We start from the raw sequence: 15,684 nt of genomic DNA on the forward strand, positions 1-15,684 counted from the left end.
GAAGGAAGGAAGGAAAGAAGGAAGGAAGGAAGGAAGGAAGGAAGGAAGGAAGGAAGGAAGGAAGGAGCAGATGTACAGATTAATTTAGGACTCATTACCCTAAAGAAAAAAGCAAACTGAAACAGGAACAACAACACTAAAACCCTTTAAAGGATCCTTTTCCTCTATCTGTCCTCTCATTACAACCTCCCCTAAATAGACTGAAAGCTTCTTGAAGGAAAGAACCATTTCACTTGTGCCTTTGTCTCTCCAGCACATTATGGGCACATAGTAGATACTAAATAAATCTGGCTAAATGATTAGTAAAATAAATAGGAAAGCCATTAGCATTTTATATTTGCAAAGTTTTTATCAACTATTTCTCCTTAGGATATTTCCTATGGAGTGCCAAATTGGTATTACCCATTATATGCTTGATTTAGGAGTCAAGAAGACTTGGGTTCCAATTCCCCCTCTGACACTTACTAGTTGGAGGATACAGAACAAGTCACTTAAACTATGTCTCAATGCTTCAAATTTCTCATAAATAAAGTAGGGGAACAGGAGGAGGTTGAACTCCATGGCCCATCAGATCCCTGGTAGCCCCTCATCTGTGATCCTCTGTCTCAGAATGAGAGCACTCTCTAAGATCCCATGTTGAGTTAGGTCAGTAGAATGTAACATCCTTTTCAGTGTCTAGCACACACAGAGGGCATTTAAGAAATAGATGTCGACTAACTGGAGAAATATACCCACAGTTAAAGAAATCATGAGTCCTAGACATAATGGTAGTTGCTCTAGGATGCTCTGGAGAGGGGCTGGTGTGTTTACTTCCAATTACCCAAAGCCCAGAAATGTAATCTATTCAGGTGGCCCAAAGTCCACAGAAAAACAAAGATGTTCACTGGCTTTGGCAGAAGTCAAGCTTTGATGCCCAGTAGCCCGGTGATTGTTCCTTTTGTGGCAATGACTACAGCTTTTCCTTGAAAAACAGTGAATTCTGGGGAATGTGTGGATTATGCTTTAGCTTTTATTTTTTAATAGACATTTATGAAAATAGAAGTTGCTGGTAAGCAGGATTTCTTTTAAAAATTCTGGCAGAGAGCATGGATTTCATTCTGTCAGGGCTGACATTCTACCTGAACATAATTGGGTTTGTGAATGGCAGATTTCCTAAGGAAAAGGCCATGATTCAGAGAAGACATTCAGCAATCCTCACCTCCCCCCTCCAAAAGTCGCAGCTATTATTCATTCACTTCTTCTTCAGAGAAACTATATCTAGCAATTATATGCAACGCTCAATAGCTGTAGGTACAAGAGGGTCTTGTCCAAAGGTCTCTGGCAGCCCCTTTGTGGTATACCCTAACATCTGAACCACTTGGAGACGGCAACTCCTAGTGGTACCCTTTCCGAAAGATGCTCGATTCCCTTTACTTCAATTCCACCAACATTTATTAAGGGCTTCCTATGTGCCAGTCACTGGGTGAGTATCTGGGGACAAAAGAGTGAAAAAAAGAGTTTATATTCCTCTTTAGAGAGGTATTGGCCCTCAAACTCCAAGTCCACATATCTATGCTGCTTAGAGTGTCTTTGCAAAGACATAGCCAGGAATGACCATCTAAAGAGGCCAGTCATCAGGTAACGAGCAAGGGGAGAAGCCAGGAAGAAAGGAGACGTGCCTTGGTACCAAACTCATTATCTGTTCCTGCTCTCAGCTTCCCCTACAGAGAGGGTTCCGCTAGACCGAGTTTAGAGTTGGCAGAGGTCACAAAAATGTAGCCCACTTTTGGATGCAGCATTGGAGGGGTGGAGTGAGTGGGAAAGATGCTTAAAGACGAGTTCAAATTTCACAGACCACACACAATAAGAGGGAGATAAACAACAATAGGCTCAACCCAAAATGGCCCCGAAATGAAATAACTTGCCTAAAGCCACAGGGAATCCCAGAATCTGAGGGCATTTAGCACAGTGCCAGGTACCTAAGAAATGTTTATTGACTGCCTATTGAGAGGAAGCAGTCATATAGTCCAGCCCATATGTAAAAAGAATCCCTCGATAATACACCCGAGAAATGGGCTTCCCGGTCTCTGCTTAAAGACCTCCAACCAGAGAGATCCCTTCTACCCCCTGAACGCAGCCCAATCTACTTTGGGGGAGCGCTCTCCTCATTAGGAAGCCATTCCTAATTTCAAGCTGAATTTCAAGCCTCTTTGTCGCTTTTACCACAGATTAAATGGGAGAGCCAGAATTCAAACCTAGCGCTTTGGGCTCCCCAGTCACCACTTTTTTCTACTGTACTACAGAGGGACGGCCACAATCTTGAACCTCTTCTTTGCTAAGTGTTAGTTTATGGAGCAATATTTCGAATGTGAAGAAATCTGAGGTCAGATTTCATCCAAAGTGTTCCACCTCCCTGAACTCCAAGGAATGAGAGTCTGGCCTGCAAGGAGGGTGCAGAGTGCCAGGAAAACAAAGCTAACATTAACATGGAACAAATACACACTACACAGTCCAGAGAAATCGATCCTCCGGGGCCACGTAGCCACGGCAAGCACACACATACATTTCTCGGGGAGAGAAGATTTCTCTACACGAGGAAACTCCACACAAATTCTCTTGGGGGCTGGGGAGGCAAAGGGTTAAGTCCCATAAAAAAAAATCATGGAGGATATCATGGTCTGAGTTGACATAAACTTTCCATGATCTGTCTAATAGAAAGGAACAGAGCGGGGGCAATGGGAGACTGGAGAGCTGGCTCCGGAGTGTGTCTCTGGACTTTAAAACATTGGTGTGTTGACTGTTTGGAGAATTCATGATTCTTCCAGTAAAAGGATGGGGTTGTCCTGTGAGAGGCTAAAAAGGGTTCAGCTTTCCCAGGTTGCTTCAGGGCTCAGTCCTTTCATTTTCCTCAAGATCATTCTTCTGCTTTGGGACCAAAACATAATATTGATTCTAAGACAGAAGGTAAAGGTTTAAAAAAAAAAAAAAGGCAAAACCAAAACCAACCTACTTAAGATCCCAAGAACATGGAACTGTAGGAATTCCCTAGTCTAGCTCCCTAGAGAAACTGAAGAGAAAAAGAAGCTAAATGACTTTTCTAAGGAGACTTAGAAAGGCTGTTAAGTATTAGAAGTGGGATCTAAATCCAAGTTTCTTTCTCCTTTGTAATACTTTGTAACTGAAACCCCAAACAAAGAGGGCATCAAGATGGTACAAAGGAGGGGACGTCAGTCAGAATTACAGCTTCACAAGATGTCATGAAGGAAAGCATAACATTCCAGAAGCTGCCTGATAGAAGGAAAAACTCCTAAAAGAGTTTGCCTCTTAAGGTAGTGAGCTCCTTGTCACTGGAGATATTCAGGCAGGTGTTGGATGACCCCTCACTTATCAGAAATATTTTAAAAGGGAATCATGGTAGGGTTTGGGATTGGACAGAGATGAATTCTACTAAAGCACAGAACCTCGGACGATGACAAAGTTGTTTTGCTCCAGAAGCTCCCTCTTGCTTCAAGGACAAATAAAAAAACTCTTGGGTTTGGCATTTAAAGCCCTTTACGATCTGGCTCCAGCTGTGCTCTCCAGGCTTAAAGCACATCATTCCTTTTTAGCAATCTACATTCTGGCCCAATTAGCTTATTTGTTGTACCCCAAACATGACATTCCATCTTCTCTCTCCATATACAGGCTATCTGCCATGCTTGGGACATTCCTCTACCTCGATGCCAACTCTTAGAAGTTTTAACTTTCTTCCAAGCTCAACTCAATCACCCTCCATATTTTTTATTGACTAAAATGTGTTCATGTTATTTTCTTCCAATAGGATATAATCTACTTGACAGCATGAAGTGTCTTGTTCTTGTCTTTGTAGCCCTGGCACATAGAAGAAACTGAAGAACTGATAACGAATGAATGAATGAATGAATGAATGGCTCCTTTCCAATTCTGGAATCCTGTATTTCCATGAAGTGCAGACCTGGCTGACTCAGAGGTTAACAAGGCCCTGGAATTAAGGGCTCTTTCTCTCTCAGTCCATTTTAATACCCACCTCTACACAAAGGGCTGGGGTAGAGGTGACAAACAGGCTCCCACCCAACAGAAAATGAATTGGAAACCCATAGTAACTGTCCATGTACAGACACAATCACACCTCCTCACTTCTTTCTCCCAGTGTTTCCAGGAACCTGATTCCTCCCCCCACTCAATCATAAAGATGCCAGTGGTTACATAGAGATAAGCATAAATTCAAATCAGAGCAGTAAGCCAAACCTCTGCCTAAATGTTAGGAATTTTCTTAGCTGGGGGCTCTGAGCTACTGTAATTGGAGATTTAACTTTTTTTTAATGTGAACTCTAAAAAGTAGCAAAGAGTAGACTATGTGGACCTGAAGGGCCATTATGTGATTAAAAAAAAAAAGTAGCCAATTGTTATATTATGAGGTGTTCGTTTCTATTCCCAGGGACAAGGAGAAGAGCAGAATGATCTGTATGGAAGGCCAATTGCCCCCTCCAGATTGACACTCATAGCCACCAGCATTATGTCTACTTGCTAGATTTTCTTTCTGGGGTCAAACTGAACAAATCTAATCCCTCTTTAAATGCCTAAATAAAGCATCTGTTTACTTACTCCATATTAACTGCCCATTGGAAAACCTTTGAACAGACCCTAGGTCTCACTTTGCCTCTGGCTCCTTCATTAATTAATTAATTAATTAATTTTTATTTTTTTACTTTTTTAATGGTCATTTTATTGTTTTGAAGAAACAACAATAATTACAAATTAAAGTTCAGTAGCCTGTAAGAGCTATTGTAATTGTCCAGTTAGCTAATTTAATTCAAATAGCAAATCATAACCTGGGGAACGAGGAATTGATTGGTATGATTCTCATTTAATTTGGAGATGATTGTTGTGAAGATGTTAAAAAACATTTCTTTTCACATAGGAATTATTCCTCTTCTTACAGGAAAAATAATTCCTTCCTTCCTTCTTTCCTCCTTCCTTCCTTCCTTCCTTCCTTCCTTCCTTCCTTCCTTCCTTCCTTCCTTCCTTCCTTATCTCCTTCTCTCCTTACCTCTGGCTCCTTTAATGCTACTGCCTCCAGGGCCTGATTTGCCCAGTAAGATTTTCCACTTGTTTTTTGGATTAAATTTTGATGAAATTGATGTGATTCCTCTCCACTGCCAAAGCTCTCCTGCATCCATTTTCTCTATACTCTTGTCTTTCATTGTGCCTGTACTTCCCTCATTACATAGAAGCTCCTGGAGGGCAGGGGTCTGTTTAATTTTGGGCTCTGTACCTCCAGTGCTTCGCTCAGTGGCTGGCATTCTGCTTGGTGACTGACTTCACGGATAGATAAGACGAGCTCTGCTTGCCGGGTTCCAAAGCCCCATCCTCACGGGCCAGGAAGGATCATTGGATAGTTCTCCCTTTGGCTGTTCTCTGGCTCAACCAGAGAAAGATGGAACCAGGCATGAACCTAGACGTTTGCCATTTCTGAGAAATCGTTTCCTTACAGATGGAGAGGCTGAGAGGGAGATGGCAAACCCAGACCCAGCTGGGTACGAGGCTAGTGTGCCAAAGCCTGCTGCCTGGTCCCATCAAACTCCGCACATTCCCGTTGGCTCCGCTGGCTCGGACCATCTGTGCTAAGAAGGGCCTCCCTCTCTGGAGGCCTGCTGAAGTCGAAATAACCTAACTTTCTATGACAATTGTTTCCTCTTATTAATTTGCAAATTTACAGCATGATGAAGAAATGCGTGCAGCGCCCTATTTTGCATTAAACTGGCTTCTGGCTTTCCAGCAGTGCAAGTGAGTCACTTTTCCTTTGACAGTCTCCTGGGTGAATTTTTCTCAAAAGCTGAAACCTTTTTGAAGGGTTCTCTCTGCTTTCTAATTTGCATTTATGATTGCCCACCTGCAAGCTATTAGGGAGGAACTGCATTCCCTCCAACTTCCATTGGACACCTACTAGACCTAGACGCAGGCATTGGAGGAGACAGGCAACGGAAAATGACCCGGACCGTGCCCTGCACGAGTACGACAGAGGAGATCGGGCACGTCGTGCCCAGAGCTGGCATTACAAAGGGGAATGGGACAGAACCCAAAGCATGCCAAGGAACCACCAAGAACCTCCAGGCCTTCAAGGACTGGCAAGTTGCTAACTGAGCTTTACATCTGATTGAAGACAAACTTGTAACTTTGTATGTGAGGAAATAAAGACAAACTCTGAAGTCGATCCTCAAAACTCTCTCTCCTACCCTGAGAGCCACAACAGAGATGTATTTGTACTTTTGATTCTACGATAAAAGAGAGGACATTTTAAAGGGATCATTAGGGCAGCTGGGTGGCTCAGTAGCTGGAGAGGCCAGGCTGGGAGACAGGAGATCCTGGGTTCAAATCTGGCCTCAGACACTTCCTAGCTGTGGGATCCTGGGTAAGTCACTTATCCCCCGTGGCTTAGCTTTTATCATTCTTCTGTCCTGGAACCAATACACAGTATTCATTCTTAAAATGGACAATAAGAGTTTTAAAAAATGATAATTAGGAGATCTTCATGGGCATAGGTATGCACAGGATATTTCGTTAGACTATGTACCCTGGATTAATTTTTTTTAAGGAAATCATTTCTTTATCTTCCCGACTCCAAGTTCATCCCTCTAACCCCTGCATCACACTGCCTCTCTCAACTAGCCTCAGTTAGCAAGAATATTCCACTGGTAATCTTATGATAGTAGGAAAACTCGAGGAAAGCTCCTACCACCCTGCCTGCCCCTACCCCCTGCAAAATGATCAATTTAATGGAAGAAATGTATAAGAAATCACCTTCAAAGGGCACATATACCACATGGACGAGATGACAGATTTGTCAGAGAATTAGGGGAATTTTTGATATATTAATACCCAAATTCTTCTATGCAGGTCCGATTTCTTTTGCATAGACCTGCAGATTATCATTCTAATTTTAAGGGCTGGAAACAAAGAGCCAGGGAAAATGATTCACCCAAGAGGGTCCCAGCAGGGCTATGACTCTGCACATAAAAAATGCTGCCAAGGAGCCTTTTCTACCTCCCAGAGTCTTGAAGGACAGACAGCCCGGCAGGTCTTCCTCTTATCCCTCGCCACGAGGCAGTTTCCATCAGCTGAGGAGTTCACATTGTCCATAGATGGTGAAGGCAGAACAGCTCTGGTGTTTACATCCCTGCTATCTTGGAGGCAAGAAGCTGGGGATCTGGGGAAGCTCAGGCCCCTTCGCCTGCCTGTCACAGCCATTGCCATATTAAGAATACACAAGGTAGGTAAAGTGGGGGCACTCCAAGGGGAGGAACCAATCTAGTTCACTTCATCCAGAACTGATCTTAAAATATTTAGGCTTTTGATTATATCAACTTTTTGCCTAGTCAGTTTCAAGAATAATTTTTTTGGGGGGGAGAAATGGCTGTTTATAGAAGCAGAGAATCTAGAAATGGACCATAGAAATATCAAGATCATCAAAATCCACTTTTTCATTTGAATGAGGAGGAAACTGAGGCTTCAGGTCTTAAAGGCAGGAGATAACAGAGCAGAAATTCAAGTTGGGTACTCAGGCTCTGTATTTCTACTACACCACATCTGGTTTCCAAATTCTCTAGGAGAAGGAAACCAAGCTACTTCAAATTGTCTTGAAATTCCAAACTGGGTCCCAGATAAAGAAGAGCCAAAAAACAATGTCCAAGTCCCTTCTGTTTCACCCAGGGATTCCACCACCAACCAGGTCTATAGTCAAAGAGATCCAAGAAAGAGGAAAAGGACCCCTTGGTAGCAAGAAACTTGTAGCACCCTTTTTTGGGTAGAGGCAAAGAATAGGAAACCAAGAAGTACACATCAATTGAGGAATGGGTGAACAAGTTAAGGTAGATAAATGTAATTTAAAATTATTGAAATGGAATGGTTTCAGAGAAACTTTGGCAGACTTACCTACACTGATGCACAGAACCAGGAGAACAGTTTGCTAAATTAGAGCAACATTTTGAAGACAAACAACTTTGAAAGAAAGACTTAAGAACTCTGATCGCTGCGATGCCCATCCCTGATTTCACAGCATGCTACCCTCCTCCTGCCAGAGAGGTAATTCTCTCAAGATGGAGACTAAAGCATATATTTCTGGATAGAGCTAATGTGGGAATAAACATATTTATACATATTTGTCACAAAGACTTTCTTTTTCTTTTCTTTTTTTTTTCTCCTACAGGAAAGGAAATGTGGGAGGTAGAGAAAGTAAACACTTGCTTATTGAAATAAAATAAAATTAAAAAAAAAAGACTATACAGAAAACAACTAGATTGTCCCCTTGGTATCAATGATAAAGAACCTTTGGTGGCTGAGACTGAGGCCAACCAAGTTCTTTTAATTGTATCTCATGGTTTACAATGCTCTGAAAGCTGCCATCTTGTTTTTTACTAAGCTGAGGGATAATTCAGTCCTAGTGGTATGAACTGCCTACTATGAAATGAATGCCTACTGTGTGTTCAAAACCCTGCAAGGTCCTAATAAGGAATTTAGAAAATATTTGTTTAGTGCACACTACGTGCAGGGGACGATATAGGGGACTGGGGATATAAGGACAAAATCAAAATGATTCTTGTCCCCCAGGAACCTGCAGCCTACTGGGTTTACAAACAAGTACACAGATAATTAAATACAAGATAATTTCATGAGGGAAAGAGCAGGAACAAATGGAAGCTTTATGGAGGAGATGGCAATTTTGTTGAGCCTTAAATGAAGCGAGAACTGTAAGAGCAGAGGTTTGGAATGAACATTTCAGGCACGGAGGGCAGCCTGTCCAAAGGCACAGAGGCGGGAGAGGCTGGAAAGGTAAGTTGGGTGTGAGACTGTGGAAGGCTTTAAATGACAAACTGAGGACATTCTTTTTTATCCTGGAAGCAAAAGGGAGATCCTGAAGATTTCTGAGCAGGGGAGTGACACAGTCAGGCTTGTGTGAAACTCGGTTTCCAGACAGTAGACATTGAATGCACTATGACCGTTGAAGAGTCTATGGCAATAGAACAAAGGAGAAGCTATAAGGCCCCAACTTGGGTAGTACAGAAAAGTGTGGAAAGTGAGGGATCTGGGTTCAAATCCAACCATTGGTATTTACATACACAAGTGACCTTGGGAAAATCACTTCGCTTTCATTAGCATTGGATTAGATAGTTATTGAGTTTCCATTCATCTTTAGGTCAAGGATCTGGTAAGGGAAGCTATGTTGTGCAGGCAGAATCAGTAAGTGGTCAATGATTAGGCTTGGGGAGGTGGGATTAGGGAGAGAGAAAAAGTCGAGGAAGATATTGAGGTGGAGGGTTTTGGATAACTGTTAGGATGAGGGTCCATTCCACAGAAATGGGGAAATTTTGAGGAGGATTACATGATGGTGGTAGGGCTAGAGAAGGCAACATAAGAAGTTCCACTGTGGATGGTGTAATAATTAAAAATAATAGAGACTGAGATTAAAAATTCCAAATAACACAAGGGGCTGAGTCTGAAAAGCCAATGGGACGTCCAGTTCCACTGGGTTTGACATGTGTCATTGATCAAGACCCATTTCCATATTATTAATATTTGCACTAGAATGATCATTTAGAGCTCACATCCCCAGTCATAGCCAATGGGATGTCCAAGTGGATGTTTGGCAAGCAAGCTGGCAATATGGGCTAGAATTCAAGAAAGAGATTTGGGCTGGAATGCTAGCACTGCCACTTGACACAACACTTCTCACTTATCAAAAGATAATAGATCTGAGAGGCTGGAAAGAATGTAAAAGGTCATCTAGTCCAAGCCACTAACTTAATAGTGAGGACACGAAGACCTAGAGAGAGGTTAAATAGCTTACCTACAGTCAATTAATCACTCAGTACTCTTTAAATGCTTATTAGGTGCCAGGCATGAAGGAGTTGACAACATATTGGTCTCGCACAGGTAGTAGGTGCAAGATACATGATTTGAACCCAGATCTTCTGACTCTAAATCCTCTTTCAACTCCCTAAGAGGGGTTGCTGACCTTAGACTGGGAGCTCTTGAGTGGGGAGCTGAAAGAAGCGACACTGTCCCTCCCGTCATAGATCTTCCTCACCACCATTTTTCAAAAGCCATCGCTCCCTCGCCATACTGGTCACTTCATCCACGTAAGACCAAGTGGGCTGTTTTCCAGTCCTGCTTATGGAGAGGCCCCCCAATCACTGGAAAGGCACAGTAAATTCTTAAGTGGCTGCTTATTAATAACATTGTAAGTTTACATTAGAGCACCTTTCATCCAGGGACGCTGGGCCAATTGCATATATGAGAAATCCTTTCGGCTGGAGTGGAGCAAAGCCAGCTGGCACCACCTTCCCTTAGGGGCTTGGCTTGGGGGGAATTTTGGCTCCAGGCACACCCTTCTAAACTTGTCAAGGGTTCTTATTAATATCCATGCTGATGGGCTCAACACGAAAGCAGCAAAACGAGGCCAAAGAGAAAAGAAAAGCCCAAAGGGTTTTGGAAAGAAAGTGCCAAAGAACTAGGGCTTAAGGGGGTGGGTGAAGGGTGGAGGGGTTGACCAAGACAAAGGGTTGTGGGAAACAAGACCCTTTGCTTTTAGACAGATACAGACAGGAAGGAGAAAGAGATGCTCCAGAAGGGTTTTAGCATAAGTCAGGCAGGCTGAGGGATCTCCCAAAAGGAGAAGAAGAGATTGAGGCAAGATTCTGGCTACAATTCTCCAGTTTTATCTCCAAGCCAGGCTTTGGGGTTTTGTTCTGGGAGGAACGGCAACCTTCCCAGCTTTGTAGCTAGGACAGGAAGAAGGGAAATAAGGAGGGAGAAAAGAACACTTCCTCATTTCATGTGATGTTAGAAAGAAACTCTTGATGAATTGAAATCACATGGTCCGTGAGAGCAATGGGATTGAACACGGTCTTCACATTTGTTCTCTTTCAGGTCAACAATGCACGGCTTGAAGTCACAGGGTGAGCCCAGTGGCTGCTAAACGCTGCCCTTCCTACTTGTCCCCATCCATGAGATTACTCAGCCAAGTGTTTTTGTCCAGAGAAGCACTCAGTAAATGTCTGATTCACCAAATAGTCAAAAGACTCGATAAAAGCCTCAGAAATATAGCTTAATAACATGGGAGCAAGAAGCAAAGCACTTCAGTGCCCTGCCAGATGAGGCTCAAGTGACTGTAGTTTACTGAGCTACAAGAGGGAGGTTATCTCCTTTTGAATGTACAAAGCACAAATAATGCAGCCTCTCTTAAAATGGGCAGAGATAGGGATAACTCAGAATTCCTAGGTAAGGAAGCTCCCTTTACCAGAACAGGTCAGTCATTTCTCTGCAATTTAAGTCACAGGAAGTTGTAACCAGAAGTTACTTGACTTTGGTCACAGAGACAAGACAGAATTTGAACCCAGCTCTTTCTCACTTTGAGGCCATTTATCTTCCCACTACTGTATAGCATATATATATGAGAAAAAACAACCAATTGCCATTGGATGGAGGAAAATTTTTCTTGACTTGAGTTTATCACTGGAAGAATATTGCTTATAAAGAAATGTACCTTATTTCAGAGAGAAGACTGGAATCATTAAAAGTCCTGTTTGTTTTCCCAAAGGATTCTAGTCTATTCTCCTCCTCTTGTTCAGGAAGCTGGGTGGTACAGGGAATAGAGCTCCAGGCCTGGAGTCAGGGAGGCCTAAGTTCAAATCCAGCCTCAGACATATTTACAAGCTGTGTGACCCTGGGCAAGTCATTTAACCCTGTTGGTATCAATTTTCTCAAACTGTAAAATGATACTTAACTCACAGGGTTGTTTAGAGGATCAAATAAGATAATATCTGTGAAGTGCTTGGCACAGTGCCTGGCACATGGTAGGTATTTAGTAAATGTTTCTATCTTTCCATTCCTTTCTCCCCGTTCAGTTCTAGGAGGATTTCATTGTCCATCTACAGCAGTGGTTCCCAAACGTTTTTGGCCTCCCGCCCCCTTCCCAGAAAAAATATTACTTAGCCCCCTGGAAATTAATTTTTAAAAAAATTTAATAGCAATTAATAGGAAAGATAAATGCACCTGTGGCCTTCACCACCCCCCTGGTGCACTGCAGCACCCACCAGGGGGCGGTGGCACCCACTATGGGAATCACTGATCTACAGGGTCTGTCCAGGACATGTAGAACAAAGGACCATCCAACAACATCCCCTAGTTTGGACAACAGGCACTCATCATCACTTACGTGGTTCTTCCTGTGGGTGGGCAGCTGGGTAGCAGTAAATAGAGCAGAGGACTTGAGAGTCAGGAAAACCTGAATTCAAATCCTACATCAGATATTTACTTCCTCTGTGACCTTGAGCAAGTCATTTAACCTCTCTGCCTCAGTTTCTTCAATAACCTAGTTATAATAACTCCAAGGGCCTTTGTGAGGTTAACCATGTAAATAATCATATAAAGTGTTCTGTAAATCTTAAAGCACTATATAAATGCTAGCTCGTTAGCTAGTAGTAGTAGCCACTAACTAGGCTAAACTCTGAATCATTTTAGAACTCATTATAGGCACAGTGATATAAGGTTTGATACAATCAAGGCAGATCATTGCAACCAAGAATATGAGGGAAACCCCACCATCTCCAGGAAATCCCCTTTCCATCTGTGCTCTCCTCCAAAATGGTGGCACAAACCCTCGGCAAGCATGTTTTCCTGTATCCCACCCGAGGGTTGTCGATGTTCCTCTAAGGCTACAAGTAATGGAAAACCACCATCCCAAGAGTTTAAGCTAAGAAACTCAAAGCAGAAGCAGAAAAGCCCAAGGTAGGAGGAAGCAATCCAGTAACACCTGGCAAACGATTGCTAGGCCAAGAGAGACAACGTCAAGGATGCTCCTGCTGAGAAGGACGGGAGGAAGTGGGCTGGCCAGGGAGGAAGAGAGGCATGGACAGCCCAGAGACTTCATTACATCCATAGGACTTCAAGAGGTCCAAAGGCAAGCTCCCAGGACAACAGCGGAACCCACCGTGGAAGATGTAGGAGAGGCGAAGGATGACTCAAGATAAGAAAGTTAGGTAGGAGTGCAATCTGCACTGAGGGAGGGACTGCCCACATCACTAGGGTCACCCAGAGATCATGGATTTTGAATAAAAAAGGGCTTTAGAAAGTTATCTAGTCCAATCTTCCCATTGTACAGAGGAGGAGGCTGAGGCACAGAGAAATGAAACAAGGTGATGAAGATGATGATAGAAAGTTTAACAATAATCTCATTTGTATCACACCTTAAGGTTTGCAAAGCACTTCTTGTGTTGTCAGTTTGATCCTTACAGCAACCCTATGAGGTAGGCAATGTTATTATTCCCATTTTTTTTCTAAACATAAGAAAACTGAGATAGAGAGCAGTTGAGGACTCGTCTAATTGTCTGAGGCAGGAGTTTAACTCAGTGTTTCCCAACTTGTTTTCTCTCTTTGTCTGTCTCTTTCTCTATCTCTCTGTTATCTCTCTGTCTCTGTCTCTGTCTCTCTTTATCTCTGTATCTCTCTGTCTGTCTGTCTGTCTGTCTCCTTTCGGTCTTGGAATTGATACTAAGTATTGGTTCCAGAACAGAAGAGCATAAGGTCTACAAGATGAGGGGTGAGGGAGTAGGGGGTGAAGTGACTTGCCCAGAGTCACACAGCCTGGAAGCGTCTAAGGGTAGATTTGAATGGAGGACCTCCCTTCTCCGAGCCTAGCTCTCTATCCACTGTGCCACCTAGCTGCCCTCGGCTCTGCTTTCTATCCTCTTTGCTATCTAGCTTGCAGCAAGTGGCAGAGTCAGGATGAAAACAGAGGCTCTTTGACTTCAGACTCAGAGCTCGCTCCAGCCCATTAAAGATTCAGTGAAATACTGAAATCTCTGGGACGTCTGCCTGTCTGGGTCGACAAGCATCTAACCTGAAGACAAGAATCCGGACTGAACGATCCTCACGTCGGGTCTCTTTGGAGATTCTCTCAAGCACAAGACCGTGCCTTCTGCCTCCCCCCAGCCCCCTTCCTTTCCACGCCAGTAGCCAGCAGATACAGGGCACACTCTGCAATATTTGTTTTGCTCTTTGATGTTTGGAAAATCCCGTGCAAAGTCAAAACATCCAAATCCCATCCGAGTTCCCAGCGAAGACGCTCAATTCTCGGCAGCCAAACTGTTGAGGGTTTTGAACTATTTTTGAGACCTTCAAGGACAAGCCAGAGTCCTATTTAGGGAATCCCGGATAAGCAGCCAAATTGACAGATTGAAAGTAGGGCAAGTTCAAGCTCCTTTGATCAATCACACCCAGTAAGTTGCTATCCACCTGTCCTCCCTCCAGAGCCCATTCCAATAAGAAGCTGAACACACGGTGCCAAGGGGAGAGAGATCAGGGCTATTCTTAGAACAACTGCACCTTCACCTCTGTTTCCTAATGAGGAGACGTGCCAAAAAAAAATGGCCCGACCTGTAGAGGACATGCGATGGGAGCCACTGTTGCTCTCCATGAGACAAGCTTCCAGCCAACGGGTACCATTTCAATGGATGAGACTAAACCTATCAGACAGATTCAAGCACCGGGCTACATACGGAGCCAAGACCACTGGAGGAAAGGAGGGTATGAATGAGGGCAAACCACCTGGAGGCCAAAAGCAGGGGCAGCCCCATAAACACTGAGTACAGTGAAGAGAATTCTAGATTTGGGGTTCGAATCCTGACTCTGCCACTTGTTACCTGTGTGGTCTTGGGCCAATTACTCCACCTCGGAGTCATCATCTGGTAAACAAGGAGGATGGAAGAAAGGGATGACTTATTTAAACCTTTGCAGTGATCCATGGCTGAGGTGATGTGGGATGGTATTACAGAGTGAATTTCTCAAAGAGGGGAAACTGAAGAAGGGGTTTTTGGGAGAAAGTGTGACAAGAGGAGCTCTGTAAAGCAAGCAGATGGTAAAGCTGGCATTCCTCTTGGGGCATCCTGTCAGAGAGGCTGGATAAAGAACCCACTTCATCCCTAATCAAAGACAATAGCAGCTTTGCCAGTGGGCTGGGGGGCCTGGGCACAAATGAAGTTTCCCTAGGGGCAGAAAAACAAAAAGAGTAAAGCCTCAATTAACAAGAGCCCAACTCCTGAGAATCCCTAATAAGCAGGATACTTGTTTAACTTTCTGTTTTTAGGAAGAAGAAGGAGATACTAAGAAGGCAAGTATATAAGAGTATAGATTTATTCATAGAATAAATCACCTAGATGAAAGTCTAGGGGTGTGTCCTAGGCTGAGGGCATCATCAGCCCAAATTGGCCCATTTCCAAGCAGAGAACAACAAATCTCATGTCCCGGATGGGAATCGTGCTTTGGCTAAGGTTTGGAAAAGAGGAGCTCCAAAGGCCCCCAACTCTACAGCTCTGAAAACAGCGTAGTGGTCATTTAGTAGTTGTATGACACAAAAAAACAAAAACAAAAACAAAAAAAACAACCTGGTCATTTAGCTGTTCTGGGCTTCCCCGCATTCTTCTCTTTAAGCTGTACCAGAGAGATGATCCTTACACTAACTGGCAGACATGATCGGAAAACACAAACCTTTCCCGTCTGTATCCCCAGCATCTAGTACAGTGCCTGGCCCAGAAGAAGCCTGATGGACAGTGCCAAGTGTGGAATACTGGCTTGGAGATTATATATGTGTGTGTGTGTGTGTGTGTGTGTATATATATATATTTATACATA

General features: G+C 43.4%; 1 protein-coding gene across 1 annotated transcript in view; it reads right to left on the reverse strand.

Moving 5' to 3' along the window:
- The window catches only part of PRICKLE2 (prickle planar cell polarity protein 2), a 368,992-nt gene that overhangs the window by 106,663 nt on the left and 246,645 nt on the right, over window positions 1–15,684 (reverse strand). The gene's annotated exons all lie outside the window — the stretch shown is intronic.

The sequence above is a fragment of the Gracilinanus agilis genome, chromosome 1 (assembly GCF_016433145.1).
Source record: "Gracilinanus agilis isolate LMUSP501 chromosome 1, AgileGrace, whole genome shotgun sequence".
NCBI lineage: Eukaryota > Metazoa > Chordata > Mammalia > Didelphimorphia > Didelphidae > Gracilinanus > Gracilinanus agilis.